General features: G+C 33.5%; 3 non-coding genes across 3 annotated transcripts; 1 reads left to right on the top strand and 2 right to left on the bottom strand.

Moving 5' to 3' along the window:
- Positions 1–3485: 3485 nt before the first annotated feature.
- Trnaq-uug (transfer RNA glutamine (anticodon UUG)) lies at positions 3486–3557 on the bottom strand. The gene has a single exon. It is a non-coding gene; the product is annotated as a tRNA-Gln (tRNA).
- A 1452-nt stretch (positions 3558–5009) lies between these two features.
- Positions 5010–5081, top strand: Trnaq-cug (transfer RNA glutamine (anticodon CUG)). Its single transcript has one exon. It is a non-coding gene; the product is annotated as a tRNA-Gln (tRNA).
- A 5106-nt stretch (positions 5082–10187) lies between these two features.
- Trnaq-uug (transfer RNA glutamine (anticodon UUG)) lies at positions 10188–10259 on the bottom strand. Its single transcript has one exon. It is a non-coding gene; the product is annotated as a tRNA-Gln (tRNA).
- Positions 10260–24775: the final 14516 nt, after the last annotated feature.

Genomic DNA, 24775 nt, shown 5'->3' on the forward strand with positions numbered 1-24775 from the left:
CCAAGTCCGTACCATGACATATGATTTCTCTCAAAACACGAGGGCGTAGTCGCGATGTGGTCGTTATAAGAATTGTAAATATGACAAACCCAGGCTAAATATAGATTTTTTAATCTTCTACTTTTCGTACAAAATGTTGTAAGTAAGGCTCTGATTGGCTACCGGAAAGGTCGTCAGAACGAAACTATCAATAGCACGTCTTCCGATCCAATGTGCCTAGCGTTAAGGGGACGCATACTTTGAAATTAGAAAAAAGTGGGTGGGGTATTATAAAATTTACCTGCAAAAAAGTACAAGGTTTTGGTAAATGAAATGAATACTGTTTCAACTGTTATAAGTACACAAAGGATTGCTCACTAAAATAAAAATGAGAAAAACTGAAACAAGAAAGTTATTGTTGAATTACATAAGACTTCTTGTGTACATTCAAAGTCAACAATTAAGACTTTTTGGTGCGAAAATAATAGTGCTTCACTTTGTCCAAACATTTATCAATGTCCTACAGATTCTAATTTAAAGAAAGAATGTGAAATAAGTTCACTGTCTTGCTTTTCATTTGGCATATGTGAGCTAAAACACATTATTTAGTTTGTTTACAAAGTAGTGCATAAGAAAAGATACGGTGGTCAAGGAATGCCACATTACAAAACTAAAAGAGTATATTCCCCTTAATACATTAAACATTTATCATTACAGAAGTCTAGTGGCTTACAATAAAGGCCTAGAAATGTTGCCATTATTAATTTTTAACTTTGTATTCATGAATTGCAATGCACTTAAATATCAAAACACATTCAACAAACTTTTGAAAATGTACTGTCTTAAAAATCCCTAAAATAAGGTATGAAATTTTGTTGAGAGGTCCAATCAATGTGTATATGTGCAAAAGCAACATTCTAATCTTGTTCACAGAAGTTACTAATACACAGCAGGAATGTCAATGATCAAAACTGGACGAATATACAGTTATCCTCATTTTAATGTCATTTATAATTTGTCCTTGAATTCTCCACCATACTTTTCATAACTCTGTTTGCACGAGTTGCACGAGAATGCTGTCATTCACGTAAAAAAATGGGGTCAAATAAGTTGTAAATGCAATATCATGTAAACGTAGTTAATGGATTATGCAGTTCAAGATAAACTTTATCTCATAACATAACGAACATGTATAATGTTGTAACAACAACTTTACTTACACTAATTTAAGTAGCAGTCGGTTTATAAGTGACTTTATCGATTCATTTTGTGTTTTGTTATTGTTGTCAAAAGTATAACGGAAGTGCCTCACAACTGAAGCGGAAACCAGTTTGATGCGCAAAGTAGTCCACTGTAGGTAATATTTTTTGACAAATGTCCACAGAAATTAATAATTTTCTAATATTAAAGAAGAATATCTGAATAGGATTCATTATTTGATAAGAAATTATAATCATCGACATGTTTTTTTTAAAAAGCGTACACGTGCTGACACCTAAGTTGTCTCCCGTTGTTTATTAGAGTTACCTTTCGTCCGGCGCAGTAATACATTTGCAGTGAATCGCCGAGAAGTCGTGGGAAAATTAAAAACCATGTAAACAAACTAAAATTAACCACCTTTTCAAGATGAATTTCAAGTGATCGGCATTATGCATTTAACCCGCCTGACCTGTGTAGCATCTTAGATATCTGTTCTAAGGTATTCATTGTGTAGAATGTCATGTTATGCCCTTGCAATGCTAATCCCACTCTGATTTTTTTGTTTACATTTTTATCAATGAGAAATATGGCGTCCATCCCGAGATGAACTGACGTGGCGTTAAATTTTTACATGTTTAAGCAAACCTGGTGTGTTAGAAAGAAAATCTCATCCCTTCAACATTATTTGGAACACTGTTATTGTAAAAAACCTGTTTTTTCCTTATACAAAAGCTTAATATTTTGTGTTGAATGTACTTTCACAAACACCTCTGTTTTCCTATTACATTCATAGTACCACATCCTTATCCACAAAATACTGAATATTACAGGTGTCCATCAGTATTATATCAGTTTAGGAATATGTTTTTTATTTTCCCACCATCGATTTCTTGAATATGCACCCCTTCCGCATTGCTGTATGAACTGTGAATGTAGCAATATGCGTCCCTTTAATTGGAGATGTACTTTAGTCAGATTGCAATCCAGTACATCTTACAGAAGTGGGAATATTTGTCTTATTTAAAAAATCTTTTGGTGGATTATTGATCAATATTCACGAATCTGAACTTACGGTTTAAATGCTTTATTTACTTGTATTTAAGAATTTTGATTCCATCTTAGTGTTCAATGAAAATTATTACCGAAGTGTTTTAAAATAAAATATAACATAATAAAATATCTTGAATTCCAATCTTCGTGTTTTGTTATTCTTGTAAGATATTTTATGAAAACGAGGCCAGTATAGATCTCCAAAACCAAATAAGTTACATCAAATATGAAATATTAATTAATTCGGTATTATGACTTTAATGATACACTAGTTCGATAAGATAACGTTTGGTTTGATTTGTAATTCATTTTAGCGATTTCATTCAAGAAAGGTTCCATGGTGTAATGGTTAGCACTCAGGACTCTTGAATCCTGCGATCCGAGTTCAAATCTCGACGGAACCTACTTTTTAAATCATTGAACTGTTCCCGGGGAAAAATTATTTACTTTGCAAAACAATTAAGATATATTTTTCGGCTACCATTTAAATATTGTAGGCATTCATGCAGCTAAGTTCGTCAAAAAAGTGTAATTATCTTATTTAAAGACCCAAAATATATGTTCTGACCGAAGTATTCACTGGGTTTTACCTTACTTTTCATATAACTGCCACATGTCTTTTGGCAATTAGTTCCTGAAATCGTTCCCTACAGTTGCTTATCTAACTGTATACATAGAAACTATTCGACCGCATCACCACTGTATGAATTGTATCAGCCGCGCTTCAGCTATGAACTGACTTAATCAAAAACACGAAAAGTATGAGATAACTCAAGTAGTGATGACATAAAAATCCCTAAATAATAACAAGAGTTTATATAAATTCGAACTTGGTAGTTCCAGCTGAAAGCCGGCTAAGCGTCATATCGTGTATAACCTAAGCCGCAATTTTTCAACTTGTGATTTTCTTAAACTGACCTTGCATTTATGTTTAATAGATACGGGTTTAATAGATATGAACTTTATCAGATCGTTAAAAGGAACTTTAAACGGCATCGTGTCCCTTTTGCCCCGACAATTAGATTTGTATGATCGTTCTTTCCCAAGTTATAAACAGCTCAAGAAAATTCACTCCGAAGAAAGTTCTAGTAAATTGTACATTTGGCGTCTGTAAGTCCTTAGGCTAAAACTTTAAACCTATAGACCGCTGTCCTTTCGTTTCGGAATAAAGTATATGGCTAAAAACAACTTTTTATCATTGATCAAAAGATAGAGTAGGAAGTTGCTTTATGGAGCAAATTGTAAATAAAATATAAAGGTTCTACCGAGATTTGAACTCGGATCGCTGGATTCAAAGTCCAGAGTGCTAACCATTACACCATAGAACCAGCTTAACATCTCACCCATATAACACGAGATAATCTATCGATAAGATATATCTAACTAAGTTTCGATATATCTAGTTTATCCTACAAAAGTACTAGCATTTAGGAGTGACCTGTCGCTTTTATTAATAGATTTGAAAGGTTACTAGAATAAACCACTTCAGTAAAGGGGTACCCTACCTTTTTGTAACTTATTTTATAATAAATATTTAAATGACTGCCGCTTCGACAATTAGACGCCGTGGTGCCGCGGTAAGCGTGACGGCTCTTGAATCTAACTTTTGTGAGTTCGAATTCCAACGGTGATCAATTTTTTTTCTTTTTTTCATTTTAATTTATTTATTTTCATTTTATATTTTGCATACAACATAGGTTTTTCAAATATCTTTTTGATTGTGAATTATTCAAAATGGTTGACATAGCTCTTGACAATTTTGTCATTCAATTAGCTGATGACACTGATTTGGAGGAAACCGACGCCGTCAGCGAGTGTGAGGATGCTCCATTGGGCGCGTGTGTTTGAAATGTTATGAATGTATTGAAATTGTATGAATGAAATAAGAACTGAAATTGAAATGATGAAATAAAATGAAATTTAAAAAAATATGCAAAATATAAATAAAACAAATTCAATCATAAAACAATCGCCCTTTGTGGGATTCGAACCCACAGCCTCTTAATCGCAAAAAGTTAAATTATTATCAAGATGCTTCAATTCTACCAAATGAGCTATCAACGTAATTTCAATCCGCCTAGTATTCAAAATATATTTACAGTTTTAAATAAGTCAAATATCTTTCAAACCCTTATTTAATAAATGGAACAGTCTGGAAAATCCAAATCTAAAAATAAAAGCGACAGGTCACTCCTAATTGCTAATAGAAATATTTGTCTTATTTAATCTCTTGGTGGATTATGAACTTACAGGTTGAATACATTATCTATTAGTATTAAAGGATAACGATTGGATGCGTTTTATTCCATTTGACTGTTCAATGAAAATTGTTAGTTAAATGTTTTAAAAGGAAACATTATATTCCATCTTGAATTCTAATCTTACTGTTTTCTTTTACAAGTAAAATAGTTTGTAAAATGCAAATTTGTATCTCGAAGTGCTAAATGTTTTCAATAAATATAATGATTATCTCGATAATGTGGTTTTAATGATACACAAGTTCATGACAGTCAACGTTTGTTTGATTTATAATTCGTTTTAGCAATCGATGGAAATAATTAAGTACCGAAATGATTTTTAAATGAAATATAACATAATATAGCATTTTCAATTCCTATCTTAGTGTTTTCTTATTTTAGTAAAATATCTGTAAATACATATAAATTACATCAAATATTAAATAATGATTAGTTCGGTCATGTGAGTTAAATATACACTAGATTATGACAAGGTAACGTTTGTTTCGATTTGTAATTCGTGTTAGCAAAGTGTTCAATAAAGGTTCCATGGTGTAATGGTTAGCACTCAGGACTCTGAATCCTGCGATCCGAGTTCAAGTCTCGGTGGAACCTATTTTTTAATAGAGATAAATGTTACGGAGGAGAGAAATATATTTACTTGACACTACAATCAAACTATATTTTGACATAACAGTTGTATATTTTAAACACATCTGCAGCTAAATGCGTCAATTTCAACCAGTGTATAAAAATGTAGATATTTCATTTAAAATAGATTGACTGATCTTCAATGAATCATTTGAAAGAACTAAAAGAACTAAAAGACTGACTTATTTCTATTTCACATGAACTTGTCGATGTTCATTGGTAATGTTTTGCCTAAACTGAAAAATAATTGAAAAAAAAAGACGTGAGGTTTCTAACTCTATTTGAAATACACAGTAGGATCTTCCTTGATTGTGGTCTTACAAGATTTAAGTAGTCGATGTCCTTTATATTTCTTCTTTCTCTAAACTGTGGCATGTTAATTTGTATTCACTGTTCACTGTAACTGGGAAGAAGATGAGATGGGCTGGGATCATGAAACTTTTCACACTAAACTAAGTGAGAGAAACAAATACTCTGGGCTGTATTCATCACCATTTGAAGTCTGAATTTTAGATTCAGACTTTTAGAGATCCATGTTTTTCTACTGCTATGTCACTGTTAACAAATACTCGAATAATTATTTTATTAAGACAGTTTTGGTAGATTGTATATTGAGTGTTCTAACGCTCCACCGTCCTTTTGTTTCGGGAAAAAATGTATGTATCTTAAAATATGCGATAACATTTTATCAGGTGCATTTAAAGATACAAAAGAAAGTTATTTTATAGTTCTACAGAGATTTGAACTCGGACCGCTGGAATGAAAGTCCAGAGAACTGTACTAACCATTACACCATAGAACCAGTTTGACAACTCAATTTCAAATAATAAAGAAATAAAATATATCGACAATTGAATAAATCGTCCTAAAATTGTACAAATATATCTATCTGACTTATCTAATAGCTTAGTTGATTATTGACACATCATACATTCATAAAGCTTCTTCGTTAAGCTTGAACTAAGTCTTATAGTTCCAAAACCTTATCTATGAATGAATAACGATTGAAAGTTTTTGATTCCGTCTTACTGTTCAATGAAAATAAAGAAAATGCTTATAATTCAAAAGGTATTTTAGCTGGAATAACAAGACCTCACATAATTACCAATAAGCACATGACATTTGCTCACATTTAGTATAATCCCACCCCACCCCCTCCTGACAAAGTAAAGGCTGAATTGATCCCCTTCAGTTTTGTAAAAAGTAAAGATTTTTTACTGAATCTGAGTAACCTTTTATCTGATTTTCATGACCATTTACACAAATGTTGAAAATGTTGATCACTAAATCGCAATGATGCACTTGCACTTTCGTCGGGATCTCTTCAGTAACTAGAGTCATTGCCCTTCAACTGTTTTACAATCCATAAATAAATTCCCACATAACAAAGTAATCCGTCAATGGATCTTCATGAAATAGAATACATATATACTGTAGGGTGGTGGTGCATGCACATCTTTCATCAGGATGTCTTCAGTAACTTATTGCCATTTAACTGTTTTGAAATTAATGAATTTCAACAAAACAGAGTAACCCATTGATGGATCTTCATGACACGTAACACATCTATAGTTCACTTTAGAGTTTCCCCACTCCCCTTGATTTTGTACAATAGGAACAAACAGACCATGACACAGTCTATTTACGTATAACCTATGTATATCTGGAATTAAATATTCTTCAAAATACATTTCATTCACAAGAACACCCTACTCGACAGGGGACATAGATTCACTGAATTTGCTTGTTTTGTATTTATATGTACGGTTGGTTTGTGCTGAATTTCGGCCAGTATATATTCAACAAATATTTGCAGGCGGTAAAGTCAAAATTGGAAAGAAAACATCAGAAAATTAATTTCTGATGTCATTTAATAAACATTTAGGAATGATCTGGACCTCGAACAATAGTATACAACTGTAGTAAAGGGTTGTGTATGAGGTAGGAGACTTACACCGCAAGAAAATGTAGTTTAAGACGTAGTTTTAAGAAACAAGACTTCAGGGAAAGGTAATAGAAGATGTAGAACTTTGGAAAATATTGTTACAGGCATTAAAGGTATACGACTTCAGGAGTGAAATTTATCAATTATAAGTTTTTTATCGAGAAATGTGATAGAGTTCTGGATGGGAAATATTGAACAATAAACCTGCAAATTTCTCGTTGAAAATCTCATTTGTATGTTTACTGCGTGTGCATTTACATTTAATTCTCTTACACTCTGTACTATTTTGCTTTAACGGGTAACCTGTTGATAACTTATCTTTGTGTCTTTGCAATTTTGATTTTCATTTTAAAGTGACAATGGAAATAAAAGGAGGTTATTTTACATAGCTAAAAGTGTTAACATTCCTGAAATAGTTGTTAAGTTTATTTTCACTTAAACATGTAATTATAACAGATTGGCGTGAAGGTGATTCCAAAAACTGTCACATTACACATATGTTATGTCAGAATAAACCTTTCGTTTCACATACTGACACTTCACATTCACTGCTCACCAGATACTGTCATGGTAAACATCACTGAGAACAGTCATCATGTCTCGATGCGACATTTTGTCGGCGCTATCTGGTGTTGCAACAACTTTTGGTATAAAACGCACACCTCCACATACAAAATGAACAAATATCATTTTTATTTTCATTATGTTGTAAAAAGTTCAGTACCGGACTCTATGGTTCTGGACAGTTTGTCATCCCATCAAATATAAAAGAATAGTTTTACCATATTAGTCACACACCAGTAATATTATTCCCTATATATTGTATATAAAACTGACATTTTTAAAGAGCTACCAAACATAGATAGATTCATTTCAGAGAACAAATCCTTACGTCATTTTAAAGAGTTATGATGAAACTGATATAAAACAAGAGAAAAGTAGGGGTCATGTATCTTCTAAGAGAAATTTCTCTTGTCACATTTGCTTACTGTAAAATTACATAAAAATCACACTGCTGTGACCTGGAAGTACTACTCATACTAAAATTGAGCTTCACTTCACCAAATACAGTCTCCTCTCCCATTTTTTTTAACCAAAATGTCAAAAATACATCCACAATGAAATTTAAACAGAAACCAGCAACAATTAAGACCTCTGTGGCCATTCCAAGTAAAAAAATAGTGTTCAAAAACCTGTCCGCCATTACGCGACTAGACCAGATGGCTCACAGGCTGGTTCCTTATACTATAGTTAGGCATATTGAAGTCATGAGAGTTTGGTATTACAGCAGTGTGAAATATGTTTTACATTGAAGTCGTTTCAAGAATATATAAAGAAGTTCTTTGAATTGATTTCGAGGGTTGCGTCTCGAATTTGAGATGTTATGTATCTTGCAAACCGGAAATGAAAGTCTAACAGATTGGGGGTTGGTTATTCAGGTCGCAAGTCCTGTGTCGCCCACACATCATAACCTCCCTGCTGTATAAGGGGATTTGTGCTGAAATTTAAACAACAGACTGAACGAATAATTATGATGAAAACAGATTTGTTTCTGCGATATTTCGTTTGAATGCATGTAAGTTTCCTTTGATATATCAACAAAGATATTTAACACACACTTATAAAGCCTTTTACCCCGTCAACCAGGTGCCAAGAAGTTTGACACAAGAATAAAGCTCACATAACGAATATGATGTATTCAATTATGAAGAAAAACGCTTTTAGAAATAGCCACAACTTTATGATGAAAATGAAATTCAATAAATCGTAGTTTTGATGTTTTATTAACACTACCCCTGCGTATAACGTATCTTCCTGACAACACTGGTATTTCGGGAAATATAGAACTCACGTCATAAAAACTTGACATAAACCTATCAAAACGTAGACATAGAAACTTGACATGCAACTGTCACAACACGCAAGGGAGCGGAAATCTAGCAGAAAAAGTGTTTTATTCAACTCGCACTACCACATACGCCTTTATGACACCAGTGGCATCTAAAACTAGGTCTTTTAAACGTTTTTATGTTGATTACATGAGCGATATAATATGGCTCCCTTGAAGATAATTTAACTGATGAATCAGACAGCTTTGTAAATCACAGATTTAGTCTTGAACTGTAGAAATCAACGGAAAAAGGGAAATTTTCAACATGAATTTATCATTATGTACACTTGTTTTCGTAGACGTACCCATGCATGTCTCGAGGCCTCTCTATATTTAAAAGACAATAAAGTAATTCCATCTTAATCATATATTAACTGACAGTATAGGAGAAATAATGAAGTATTTTCTGACCTAGTTAACAATAAGTTAGACATAAGTAGGTACAGTGTCGCAATATTCAGGGATGACAAACGGCTTTACAAAGTATTAATGCGATTTTCTCTTCCACCAAAATGTATTCTAGGTGACCTAGAACCAATATAAACTAAAGAAGAACTGATGTAGACATCACAACTTTTAGATACTCGTCATACAAGTGTGCCATCTTCAAATGTTCATACAAAATATCGCCGGATAATGCTTTCAAGCATTCAATACAGTTTTACGAATACAAGACAACAATATTACTTTGATGGAATTTAAGCGAATATTTTTTATAATCACGGCTATTTTTTTGTCACATGTATGCTGAACAGGCCAAACAACTGTAATGATATTAAAAAGGAATGAAATCGCTCAAAACATTAAAAAACTACTTCTAGTACTACTAGTTCCATCCGTTTTTACCCAACTCGATAGCGAGAAAGCACATTCTTGCCTACCGACAAAGATATCCCTGTAGTAGATCACTATGACGTCATAAACTTCATGCGTGATTTCATAATTTAAAATATCTCTAAAATGTTCGCACTTGTAGGCAAGTAAAAACTCACTCGTGTGTCAGATATACGATATGAGCTTCCGTGGTCCTGGAAGGGTTAAGTAGCCGCTGGTATTAATACATCTTTTCTTTATATAAAGTATGGCATGTAAACTTGGATATACTAGACACAGTTTCTAGGGGAACCAAGGAATTATGGGGCAGGATGCACTGGGTACAAACATGACTTTTTATCATTGATCAAAAGATAGAGTAGGAAGTTGTTTTATGGAACAAAATGTAAATAAAATATAAAGGTTCTACCGAGATTTGAACTCGGATCGCTGGATTCAAAGTCCAGAGTGCTAACTATTACACCATAGAACCAGCTTAACAGCTCAGCCATATAACTCGAGATAATCCATCGATAAAATATATCTAATTAAGTTTCGATATATCCAGTATATCCTACAAAAGTAGACACATTAGTTTTATTTAATTTCTTGGTGGATTATTGATGCATATTCCTGAATCTAAACTTACAGTTTGAATACATTATCTATTAGTGTTAAAGGATAACGATTGAATGCGTTTTATTCCATTTTACTGTTCAATGAAAATAGTTAGTTAAATGTTTTAAAATGAAACATAATATATTAATATACCATCTTGAATTCTAATCTTACTGTTTTCTTTTACAAGTGAAATAGTTTGTGAAATGCAAATTTGTTTCTCGAAATGCTAAATGTTTTCAATAAATATAAGGATTATCTCGATAATCATTATGTGGTTTTAATGATACACAAGTGCATGATAAGACAACAGAACAGAACAGAACAGAACATAATGTTTATTGATCAGATTCAAACCAACAATGTTCATCATCCATATGCAATTTTACATATGATCACGTAAACATATACAATTATACAATGAACAAATATACTAAGACGTATAATTATCTGATACATTGTTATACCTGAACATTAAGTACGAACTTCAAAAGCTTTACATAAATAATTACACAAATTGCGTACTATTTTACCCTTTTTACTATCCAGTAATTCAATGAATTTGAACATGCTAGGTTTTTTTTTCATATAATACTTCGAAATATGTTCATTTCTTAATTCTTTGTATCTATCACACTCTATGACAAAATGACATTCATCTTCGATGATACTTTTCTGGCAGGATACATCATGCACTGCTTTTCATATGCAAGTTTTGGATTCTAAAACATGACACTAAAATTTCAACACTTTAACATACCTGTTTATATACAATGGGTAACGCCCAAGTTCACCATAAACACCTGCGTTACTAGTAGACAGTTTTACACCGAAAATTCTTTTACAAAATCTTAAGTGAATTCTTTCTAGTTCTTCAGATTTGCTGTTCCTCCAAACTTTGCTTGCATATATGATAAAATCGACGACACAAAAGCATGAAATAGTTGACAATATGTTTTCAATGAGAAACTAAAATTCTTCATTTTATTTAACAACACATTCATTGCCTTTAATGCTTTACCAGACAACATTATTTGATTATAACTCAATGACCCTGATGCACTGAATACTACACTTAGGTAATTGAATTCTGTAACTATTTCAAGAGATTTTCCGTCATAAGTCCATTGTTCATCTCTCTTTAACTGACACCTTCTTTGGAACACAATAATTTTTGTCTTTTCAGTGTTAACTCTTAAACCCCATTTATCACAATACAACTTAAGCATGTCAAAATTTTGTTGTAAGTCAGCTGGTGTTTCTGCCAATAATGCCATGTCATCGGCATACAACAACAGGATAAGAGTGAAATCTTTGAGTGTTAAGCCACTGTCCGGACGGTTCTCCAAGGTCTTCGACGAACAGGGAGTATAGAAGAGGCGAGCAAATCTCTTAGCTCAGTAGGGAGAGCGTTTGTCTACGGATCGAGGGGTCGCGAGTTCGATCCCCGGGCGGGGCGTATGTTCTCCGTGATGATTTTATTAAAGACATTGTGTCTGACATCATTTCTTCCACAATTCCAAGCACAAACTTTCAGATGATCACCTTGTAATTCCTATGTAGGCACCTGTCCGTAGGGGCCGTTAACCTCGTCGTTCACGATCAGCTTGTTGTACTTGATGTACACCGTTTTATTGTTAGCTCTCGCTTTTTCATAATTGCCACAAGTTTTCGCCACAATGCGACGATTTCTGGTGGGTACTGGTCGTGCATGTAGATGTCTTAACCTTCCAGACTTTTTCCGCGCGATTTCACAATTTCTTTATCCTTGGTACTTTTGAATTCTATTAGAATATTCCGAGGCTTATTGAATCTCCTCATACCTATTCTTTCAACACGCACTATTTTTGTTTCCTTTCTTTTTTCTCCTGACATTTTAAGAGTATTTTCCATGAAATCTGAGATTGCTTCTTCCGTAGTCTGTAACTGTTGTCTGATATGCACCGTCATTTGCGACAACGTCGGTAGTTCCTCTCCTTCTGGTTGATTTTCTGCTTCTTGGAGCAAGTTCTCGATAATCAGTTTGTCCTCCTGGATTTCACCGACGATTAAATTGTTAATCAGCGTTTTCGCTTGCATGTCGGTTATTGTATCTTGACACGCTTTGGTTTGTTTCTTTAAAGCGCTCACTTCTTCTCCGGCCTTCTCCAATAAGAAATCGTTTGTAGCTGCTTGCTCATTTAATGATGAAATATTCTCAGTATTTTGCTTTACCCTTTAATCTAAGTCACTCTACAGTTTCACTAGCTTACTGTCAACTTCTTTTACTTGTTTTTCTACAAGTTCCAATTTATCGAGTCTTTTGCTTATTTCATCAAGCTTTTTGTTTACTTCGTCGAATTTTGAAGACATGAACTGCATGAGCTCTGTATTTGACACTGATTTAGTCCCTTGTTGTGTCATTGGTGTGGATGTAACACTAAATGAAGGGGGCGGGGGTTGGGAGGGGACTTGACACTGTTACATTGCCGCCACACGTAGTGTTCATACCGTTCATGTACTGTGGTAGACAATGTGGGCCTGCAGACATTCCATACTGCAGTTGACCTCCTTGCGACGACATTAATCCAATGTTTTGACCCAAGGAACTGTTAGAGTTAATCATTTGGCCGTTACCGTTAGAGTTAATCACTTGCCGTTAGCGTTATAGTTCATCATGATCGCTGATTGTTGCTGATAACTGTTCGGTAATGGATTAACGTATGAACTCGAAAACACGGGGGAATTTTCGATGTCACTATTGTTCAACAATTGCATGAATGAACCATCCGCGTTTGAAAATATAGGGCTTCCAGCAATTTTTGGTTCTTTGTTCCTTTTGTTTGACTTCGACTCACTGCTGGAACTACTGTTTTTTCTCTTATTTCGTCTATTTTTGGCATAATAAGATCATAGTTTCCAAAAGCTCGTTAAATCCAACATGTACATCCAAAATGCTTTGCACTTTATGTCCAAAAAACATTTAAAAATCCGAAAAAACAGAGTGAGGTTTATGTACGTCTCCACCATTTTTCCGATCACGTGACGCTTGATTTGATTTATATTTTGTTTTAGCAATCGATGAAAATAATTAAGTACCGAGATGATTTTTAAATGAAATATATCATAATAAAAGAGTTTCAGTTCCTATCTTAGTGTTTTCTTATTCTAGTAAAACATCTCTAACTACATATAAATTGCATCAAATATCAAATAATGATCTCTTGAGACTGACTTATTTCTCTTTCACATGAACTTGTCGATGTTCATTGGTAATGGTTTGCCTAAACTGATAAAAAATAGCAAAATAGACGTGAGGTTTCTAACCCTATTTGAAATGCATAGTAGGATCTTCCTTGATTGTGGTCTTACAAGATTTAAGTAGTCGATGTCCTTCATATTTCTTCTTTCTCTAAACTATGGCATGTTAATTTGTTTCCACTTGTAACAGTTACCCTGTGGGAGGAAGATGAGAAACATGGGCTAGGCTCATGAAACTTTTCACACTAAACTAAGGGAGAAAAACAAGTACTCTGGGTTGTATTCATAACCATTTCAAGGATGAATTGTAGATTTAGACTTTTAGAGACTTACTGTTTTTCTTTTGCTATGTCACTGTTAATCTAACTCAGACTGCAATTAAATTTGCATCGCCGGCCACAAACTACTCAAGAAAAAATACTCGAAGAATTATTTTTTTAAGAAAGTTTTGGTAGATTGTATATTGGGTGTTTTAAAAACTTTAGTGAATATGTTCCACCGTCCTTTTGTTTCGGAAAAAATGCATATATCTTAAAATATGCGATAAAATTTTATCAAATTTGATAAAATTTTATCGCATGTTTTAAGAGATACAACAGAAAGTTATTTTGTGGTTCTACAGAGATTTGAACTCGGACCGCTGGAATAAAAATCAAGAGTACTGTACTAACCATTACACCATAGAACCAGTTTGATAACTCAATTTCAAATAATCAAGAAATAAAATATATCGACAGTTGAATTGAATAAATCGTCCTAATATTGTACAAATTTATCTTATCCCTTAGTTGATTATTGACACATCATACATTCATAAAGCTTTTTAGTTAAATTTGAACTAAGTCTTATGGTTTCAAAATCTTATCTATGAATGAATAACGACTGATATATAGTTTTTGATTCCGTCAATGAAAAAATAAAAATGCTTATAATTCAAAAAGTATTTTAGCTGGAATTACAAAACCTCACATAATTACCAATAAGCACATGACATTTTCTCACTTTTAGTAAAATCTCCCCCCACCCCCACTCCTCCTTGACAAAGTAAAGGCTGAAATGATCACCTTCATTTATGTATCACTATATCGCAGTTATGCACTTGCACATTCGTTGGGATCACTTCAGTAACTAGAGTTATTGCCCTTTAACTTTTTTACAATCCATAAATTCCAACATAACAAAGTAAGCCGTTAATGGGTCTTCATGAAATCTAATACATATATAGATACTGTAGGGCGGTGGTGCATGTACATCTGAAATTAATAAATATTAACAAAACAGAGTAACCCATCTTCTGATTATGATATATTCCATTCACAAGAACAATCTATTCGACAGGGGACATGAATTCACTGAATTTGCTTGTTTTGTATAAATCTGTACGGTTGGTTTGTGCGGAATGTTGGCCAGTATAAATTCAACAAATATTTGCAGGGAGTAAAGTCAAATTTGGAAAGAAAAAATGAGAAAATTAATTTCTGATGTAATTTAATAAAACATTTTGAAATGGTTTGGACAATAGATTACAGCAGTAAAGGGTTGTTTATGAGGTAGGAGACATACACCGCAAGAAAATGTAGTTAATGAGGTAAAAGATACAAGACTTCAGAAAAAAGGTAATAGAAGATGTAGGACTTCGGAATATGTTGTTACAGGTGTAGAAGATGTACGACTTCAGGCAAAGTTTATTCAAGATATAGGAGTTAAATTTATCAGTTATAGGTTATTTATCGAGAAATGTGACCGAATTTTCGATGAAAATCTAATTTGAATTTTTACTGCGTATGCATTTACGTTTAATTCTCTTACACTGTGTACAATCAGCCTGTTGATAACGTATCATTTTGATTTTCATTTTAAAGGCGACAAGTGAAATAAAAGAAGGTTCGTAAAAGAGGTAAACGTAATATTCTTGAGGTAGTGATCAAATTTCTTTTCACTTAAGCAATATAAGTATAAAAGATTGGCGTGGTAGTGAAAAACTGTCTCATTACTACTCATTACACATATGGAATGTCAGAATAATTTCATACCTTTCTTTTCACACGTTGACGCTTCCCATTCGCTGCTTGTCTGACACAGGTCGTATTAAACATCACAGTTGACAGAAGCCGTGTCTTGGAGAGAATTTTGTTCAGCGCTATCTGGTGTTGCAACCTTTTTGGTACAAAACGTACACCTCCACATACTAAACGATCAAATAAGAATTTAACCGGCATAAGCGGTACTCTATTACACGTCTGCTGAATGGACTCCATGATCCAAAAGGACCAGAAAATATAATAACGCTGAATCCAAATATGGGGAGACTTTTTACAGCCGCAACACGGCACTTATAAATTGCTGTCGGGATAGTTAATAAGATCTGTAAAATTATGAACAGATGTGTTTCTGCGATATTTCATTACAGCGAAGAGTAGACAATCAGACTGTCTTCAATAATTTGTTACAATATTTGAATGCATGTACGTTTCCTTTGATATATAAACAAAGATATTAAACACAACCTTTTAAAGCCTTTTTAACGCTGTTTGATTTACCCCGTTAATTAGGTGCTTAGAAGTTGATCATAAGAATGAAGCTCACTTGAAAAATGTGACCTATTCAATTATGAATTAAAACGCTTTTAAAAATGGCCGCGACTTTTCATCTGCATCAATATGTAATTCTCTCACTTAAGGAGCTACATATGACTCTAATGGCCAATTAATAAGATTGCTATCATACATTTCTCAGCTATATGGCATGCTTTATGGCATTCACAACTATAAAATTCAAAATCGTAGTTCTGAACTTTCTGACAACACTGGTATTTATATATCTCGTGATAGAAACTTGACCTAGAACTATCAAAAACGTACGTCATAGAAACTAGATGTGTTACTGTCACAACAAGCAAAGGAAAGGAAATCTAGCAGGACAGTGTGTGTTATTCAACTCGCACTACCACATACACATTTATGACACCAGCGATACTTTAGACTTTTAAATGTATTTATGTTTATTGCTAGAGCGATATTATATGGGTCCCTCGAAGATAATTTAACTGGTGAATCAGACAGCTTTGTAAAGTTAAAGTAATGATTAGGAGATGATTAGTCTATATGATATATTGAATGAAGCGAACGAAATGTTTTGTGAATCTTTTGATATCTAAAAGGCATTATTTTTTACCTTACTTTTCTTGTATGTCAAGGATTTAATACAGACATTTTCGTTTGGAAAATGTAGTTCTAAATATGCTAATGGGGAAGTGTAAATGATTTTCTCAATAAAGAAATAAAATTCAAAATTGTTGTAAAGATTTACTAAAAGTGTTTGGCAAGCCAGAGTCTAAACCAATTTTTACTTGTTTTAACAAGAAAACAGACAGACTTTAATAGAAAACATAACATTACTATTAAATGATGAAAAGTTTTGAAACTGTGCAAATTCAAATAGCTGTCATGGCAACTTAGCAAATGTTAAATTAAAAAAAAAATAACTCTCGAGCGCAAATTACTGTTAAGTCATCAAGTCACCAGGTTTATTTAAAATTTTATGGAACAATCTGGTCTGTTAGATTCATTCTGTCAACTTCTACAATTATTCTGTAACTTGAAAAACACGTGCTAAATGATTAATTCTTGTTGTGCGATTTATGTCTTGATGTTATCTGTGCTGGTTGTGATAATACTGTTGTCATATTTCTTAAAATCTTAAAGAATCTCTCAGGTTCACTAGTCTTTGTCATTTTATTCAAAACTTCTTCGCTTACGTTTGTCCTTGACCTTTTACACGGTATCTGGGTCCCTTAAGCTAAAATGTTTTGTCCACTGGATAAATAAAGTAAGTGGTATCGGAAGGGTTCGTACTTCATTTTTGGAAGAGTTCATTTTTTTTTATTTCAGTAAGCCTCCAAGATGTCAGCATTCAGAAAGTTGATATTTTAACAGAGTTCAGCTATACATGTAGATATATATAATTTTATTCTTGAAACTGTAGAGAGCAACTTGTGCTTGTTTTCGGAAAAAGAGACATTTCCGTCACAAACTTATTATTATGTACACCGACTTTCGTAGACGTACTGGCTCCTATCTTGCGATCTCTCTACATTAAAAATAAAATAAAATGATTTCATCTTAATCATATTTCAACTGACCATGTAAGAGAAATAATGAGCTAGTTAACAATGAATTAGACATAGATAAAATACAGTGTCGTAATTCATCGACATAAGCCTGAATTTTTCAAGTTTAAAGTTATGAGTAGAAAAATATTGTCCAATGAACTGTATGCCCATGTGCATGCATATCTGAATGTTCGTGCTAATTGTCTAGAAATACACATGATGTTTCCATTGCAAAAGAAGATTTATGAAATCATAAGGAAAACGTAACAATTACGGTCCTCTAGCTTTATTACACTTTTTGAAATACACTAAGGTAGTTTTTACGCTAAGCTTCGGCAGCCGTTTCAGTTATGTAAGCACACCGCGTATTTCCAACGACAGTGCTTAAAATCTATATTTGTTTCAAAACTGGTCGAAAGTGTAAGTATGCTGGGCAACTTAAGTGTGATATGATTTTCGAAAGTTATTTCATAATCGTGCAAAACACAGGCTTGCTCCTCCTAGTGTTTTATTTTCTAAGCATCCAGTCAGCAGCCAGAATCAAAATGTTCTACTCAGTTATCTCAGGTTGAATAAACGATACAATTGTATCCAATAAATAACAGACCTGCGCTCAAAATGCATCATAAGGTCATCCGTAAGTGTTAAAGGTCACAAGGTATATAAATTAAGTAAACATTTAACTATCCATTTGCTTTTTTGCCAATATCTTTATAATTAATAAACTTACGTTTTTGAAAACCAATATACATTTAGAATACAGTGTTGTTAATAAACGACTCAGAGACATTAATTTTGTTTTTCATTTTACTATCACATACCATGTACAAGACGTCACGAACGAGTGAATAACATTTACCAAGAAAACAGAGGTGTTCATACATAATTTTCATACGAGGATATGGTTAAATATCACACAAAAAAATGAACTGTTCTATTTAGAAAGGCACGGCAACGACGTCACTCAAAAATAGATTGAGGCCGTATAATGAATAGAATGTAGAATGTATCTATCCGACGGCGTGATTTGATTCAATTTTGTTGATAGTTTGCAAGTTCATCAATAAGCAATTCTCTGAGTGTACTTTTAGTTTCAAAGAAGCACAGTACATCAAAATGGGAGATTAGCAGTTTTGTTCAGTATCTGATGTGGTTTCTTAATAAATAACCAGTTAAAGAAGAACACAAAAGTCCCAGCAAATTCGTATATGTTATATACTCACATATTAGTATTACTTACAAATACAATTGAAACTGACCTTTTGAATTTTCTTCAGTTAACCTTTAGCCTGCTGGTGGCATTTGTTTCTGCCTTGGCGACATCCGTGCAGGCTGATCATGGTCTGCACTGTTCGCTGTTCAGTCAGTAAATTTTCAGTGAACATCCCTTTGAATGATAAGTGGTACTGTCCAAATTGAATGATGGACCAGTCCGTTCTTAGAAATGTAGCAGGATAAGTATTAAACGGGATAAATGTTTCTTATCTGTGCTTTATGTATTTGGGGAGAAGACATTTTAGCGCATATTTCTGATTTCTCGTGAAGATATTTCCTTAATTTCACTGATGCAATCACTTTATATCATATAGATGTGGCACAGGTGAAAAGTCACAAATATATGATAAAAGACAAGTGCTCAACATAAACGCAGTTCATATTGTTGGAATTATGGTGGCAAAGACAAGTGTAAAGTATCATTGATTTATGATATGTAGTTACTGAGAACGTAACTCGCTGACAATAGCAAATAGCAAAAAGATATTTGTATGAAAACATAGATTATGGATTCTTCATCAATCAGTTGGTATTATAATAAGGAGAAGCAAGTATGGACTTACAGTCAGTTGTCATGGGTAATTACTGAGATATGAAAGTGCTGAAAATCCCTAACAGGGTCTCTACACGCGACGCAAACACTGACGAGGGGTATATCTAATTAAATCTGTTGGCTTTAGTTACAACAAGCTAAAATATGCAAGATTAAGATTGTCAATTAATATTACGGTTTAATAAATCATGTGACATTTAATTAGCGTATAGCAATATTTCTTAAAGTTGATTTTTTTTTTCAAAATTAGAGCTCTCGCCTTCGTATATGAGAAAGACGAAGCAATATCTTTGCTAGCGCTCGGTTTTCGGGTTTGAAAAATCATGTCTTACACAGACAGTCATGTTAGATCCTTATAGTCGTTCTTGAAATTTGTAAATTTTACATGGGATTTTGTCCAATGTTCGAAAGTATTATGGCACCATTATCAGTCAATTTTTCTGGGAACAATGAAAGTGTTCGATGACATGTTTTACCTAAAAGTAACCTGTAATATTGCTATCGCTCGTTGGATTTACAACATGTGCTGTTTTTTTTGCACGTACAACCTTTAACATTGTTTTGTATGCCCAAGTGAATAGATAAAATAACGTTATGCGGAAAACGTAACCGTTGTACAATTACCAATGACATTTACATTGAAGAAATCCTAGAGAAAAAAGCTTTCAGGTAAGATTTTTGCCAATTTTTTTGTACCATTACTACTAGTATTACACTGAATACGGCACTTAAAACTCAATTATGTTTGTGCTTGAAATTGTTAATGCACCTGCTGCGTTCTGGCTCAGAAAAAAAGAATGGTCTTAGCGTTCTTGTAAAATCAGTAACAGTAGAAACTATTTTTGCACCTTCATAAATATTATTCTAACAAAGGAGTATATGAAAATTAGGTAAATTCTCAGGCAGATAATTTAATTTAGTACTTACATTTGTCAATACATGATGTTTACGGTTGATCTTCTTACAGATCTTATTTAATATCATAACAGATGTCGTGTGGCGGCTGTAAAAAGTCTCTCCGTACTTGGACTCAGTATTGTTATATTTGCTGATCTTTTGAGATCATGAGGTACATTCAACTTTACCATAGAAGAGTACCGCTTAAGGCGGTGCTATCGGACGTAAGGGATGTTGCACATTCCAATATCCAACATGAACAGACTCAGTAAACTCGAGTTTGCAATTGTTTTGTTTGGTTGCGTTCAATGTTTCCTACGAATCTTCGTCAGATCTTATTAGACTAGTAACCTGGTGTAATGAACTACAAATATTGAGGACTACAGTCTATGACACACCAATTAAAACAGTCTTAATATTTAACAATGTTAATGTCTTTTTACTGTAACCTATTTTACATTTCACAAACATGATATTGAAATCTGTATTTTTGACAAAGGGCGATTAAACGCGCATAATAAACTGTCAGTAATACCTTAAACATGTACAAAAACTGTTTTCAAACGGCTAAAAAATATTTAAAATGCAGTACTCAAACAAAATCAATAAAATTGCAGTTTGTTCACGAGAAACATCCGCTAACAAAAATCAACTTTAAAAAAAAAGTTCTTTTGCTTTTTGTCTGAACTTAGAGCTCATTAGCATGTACAATATTGGATTTGTTATACAGTTAATCATATACAATCTCTTAATAAGAAAGTCTGCGTTTAGTGGTTGTGTTTGTGTTACTGTTTTTTTAATTTGTATAGACCAGTTCACACTCCATGTTATCACATGTATTATAGTTATAAGAAACATCATCAAAGTTGTAACGTTAATTTTTTTCCTAAGTTTGTCTTTTTCAACAGCATTAATGTTACAGGCACTGTTACTTGGCTCCTGTGTTTTAAAACAAATAGTCTTATCTTTCATCAGCTTTTCGCAGTTTATGTTATCTTTCCTTTCAGGCTGTTTTAAATTTGGGTCTTGTGATTGAACGACGATCAGGTCTCCTTCTGTTAAATCATTGCGTTTCCTTTCTCCTGCGTTATGTATTGCTTTTACGGGACATGTCTGTATATGTGTGTCAGGCAGTTTGTTCTCTAATACAGGTTCATTATGTAACACAGTTTCCTTTTCAAAATCATTATATGTTGAATTTACATTTGATATGCTAGGCAAATCAATGTCACAGTTGAGTGGATGTATTCTTGATTTCTTGTTCCATGTTTTGTTTATGTTTCTTGTATTTATTTTCATTTCAAACAGTTTACGGTGATGACGCCGTAGAATAATTGAGATTTTTACGTAACAAACTATTACAATCAGAAACATGAATATAAATACAAACGCCAAAATACTGTTACACAAAATTGCCACAATTCTATACCCGTCAATGAGTACACAGTATAGGGAAGTTGAATTGAGTGTCATGGTAAAAATATAAACTATGCCGTATATAAAACTTGAAATAATTATGCCAAAGCATATTCGTCTTGCCTTTATGATTACAGATAGTGTGTCTGCGGTCGAAGTATTTTTGGTCTTTCTGTAACGGTCCAAAGCAGTCGCCGCCAAAAGCAAAGTTGTTGAAATGTTTGTCAGGAAGATTGAGAATATATGAAGACGGCACATCATGACAGAAGCCAAAACGTTCCATATAGTTGGTTCGTAGCGAATGATATAACATATAGTATTGGCAGTTGCTGAGTATAGGTCAAAGCCAGACATCGTCAGAATAAAGTAGTCCGTGCTTGCTTTGTTACGAAGCTTTGTCAGTACGGCTACAACAATAACATTTCCTGGAATTCCAATGATTGCTACAAGAACCATAAAACCTATCAGTGTATATCTTGTTCCTTCTAAAATCAAACCATCACCTAACACTTTTATATCTGAGCTGTTTACAAATGTGTAATTTTCCATTTTAATTTTACGTCTGATTTTATCCAAGTCCAGAGAGAAAATGGCTATCGATGTTTCATATCGCTTAGTGCTGGAGATAGGTATTGGAATGTTTTGTTAACCTGGGAACATAGCTCGGAAATCCAAACCACAAGGATCAGTTATAACTGAGTATATTTTGTCAAAAGTTCGAATAAGAATATTCTAAAGTCACCATGTTTATTCCATCTATTGACCTTATACCTAATGAAGCGGGCTTGAACTGACTTACCCAGGTTCAACCTTCCATAAAATGTAGGAACTGAAAATAATGCGTATACAATACTTATGACATATTGGAATGCAACAAGTAGTGTAGCACATGGTGACTGTGTGATTTCACGTGACTTTTTACCGAAATGCGATTGGCTTATCGCTTTTATGGAACGCCGTTTTTGCAATATAGCTGACACTCTATATGGTATATAGAGAAATGTTTGTGACCTGAATTCCTCATTCATTATTTCTTATAATTTAGTATTTAAACTTTCAGCAATGATTAATATTGATACCTAGTTGTGCATAAGGGTTTTTTGTGTTAATTGCTCTTCAATTTCCTGGATTATGGTTCTGTGTTGTCAACGAAGTCTAGGTGAAGGCATGCATCACATTTGTGAAAGCTCTAGTAAAGTATTTCAATAGTCAAGGAATGTAACCACTTGAGCTAAAAGTTATGTTATACATGAAAGGGAAATATAGTTATTTTTGCTCAAAACAATAACTTTCAGAATTAAGAAATACATATTTCATAGATCGACTTGTAAATCATGTAGAATGGAGTAATATTTCCTACATTAAAGCGTAATGGTATAATAAAAAAACAAGCACGTTTTTCACACATAAGTTACTTTTTAGGCTGATTGGTCACACATACATCCATAACAATTTCTGGTCTGTATAACCACTGGCCTCAGGAAATCTTTCGACTTGTACCGTACTGGTTCGGTGAAATAGAGTTTGAATTCATTACAATTACTTACCCTTGTCGCGAATTCACCATTGTTTCAGCTTATCTTGAGGTACCCCTGACATATAGTGAAAGTGGTAATCCAACTGCTCCTAGCGTGAAAATGGCGACCATCACGGTATTTGTTTCTTTTAAAGTAAAACAAAAATGTAAGAATGGATTTCCAAATCTGACGAAAAGAGATGAAGAGGTAGCACAGTGTGGCCATTTTTAGCAAATGGCCTGTGGAAAGGGGCGTTGTCATTTGATAGACACTTTTTGGACAACCTGCCGTAATGTATATGTTTTCTTAGCTACAAATAAATTTACGCTCGTGGTGAGGTGAGCAAATATTTATGTTTGTACGAGATACATCTATTCCATTATGACTTTAAAAGTTAAAAAAATCGCGTCTATTTATTCTATTGTCTGTTTATATATAGCAACTATTCATGAAGCAACACATTTCCCTGACGAGAAATACCTTTTAATTCTGTAGTTGTATAAATGTAATGTCGTAATATAATATGAGTTGTTAATACACAGTTTCATATTGTGAGAGTTTACGACTTGCTAAACATTCCAATAAGCGGAATAGGCATTTCTTATATAAGCTTTATAAGACAGTCATTGAGACGAAGATAGCTTATTACCTTAGTTCATACCTCTTACCTCGTACTTCCTACCTCATACCTTCCTACTTTGGACCTTTATACTTCGTACCTTCCTACCTCGTACATTCCTTCCTCGTACCTTCCACCCTCGTACATTCCTACCTCGTACCTTCCTAACTCGTACCATCCTACCTAGTACCTTCATACTTCGTACCTTCCTACCTCGTACATTCCTACCTCACACCTTCTTAACTCATACCTTCATTCCTCGTACCTCCCTACCTCGTACATTCCTACCTCGTACCTTCCTACCTCGTACCTCCTTACCTTGTACCTTCCTACCTCGTACCTTCCTACCTCGTACTTTTCTACCTCGCACCTTCCTACCTTGTACATTCCTACCTCGTACCTTCATAACTCATACCTTAAAACCAAATACCTTCATACCTCGTCACTTAACTTTTATAGTGATCTATCTCTCTTTATTACATTTTGAGAAAAACACGTTCTGAGATCCCGAAGCCATTATTAAGCTTATTTTTTAATAAACAACATAATATGCAATGTGACATGCACTCAATTCTTTCACAGTTATAGAAGTTTATGTTTCATTTTGATTTAGATAATTACACATGCCACACTTTTGTCAAAATGTTACGAAACGGTTCTTACTACTTGCCCACAGTTTAAATCATAGGTCAAACAAAGGGTAGGGACGTAGATGAGTATAACAATAATATAAGCATATACTCAGATGATGCATAATTATCGG

The sequence above is a fragment of the Mercenaria mercenaria genome, chromosome 16 (assembly GCF_021730395.1).
Source record: "Mercenaria mercenaria strain notata chromosome 16, MADL_Memer_1, whole genome shotgun sequence".
Lineage (NCBI taxonomy): Eukaryota > Metazoa > Mollusca > Bivalvia > Venerida > Veneridae > Mercenaria > Mercenaria mercenaria.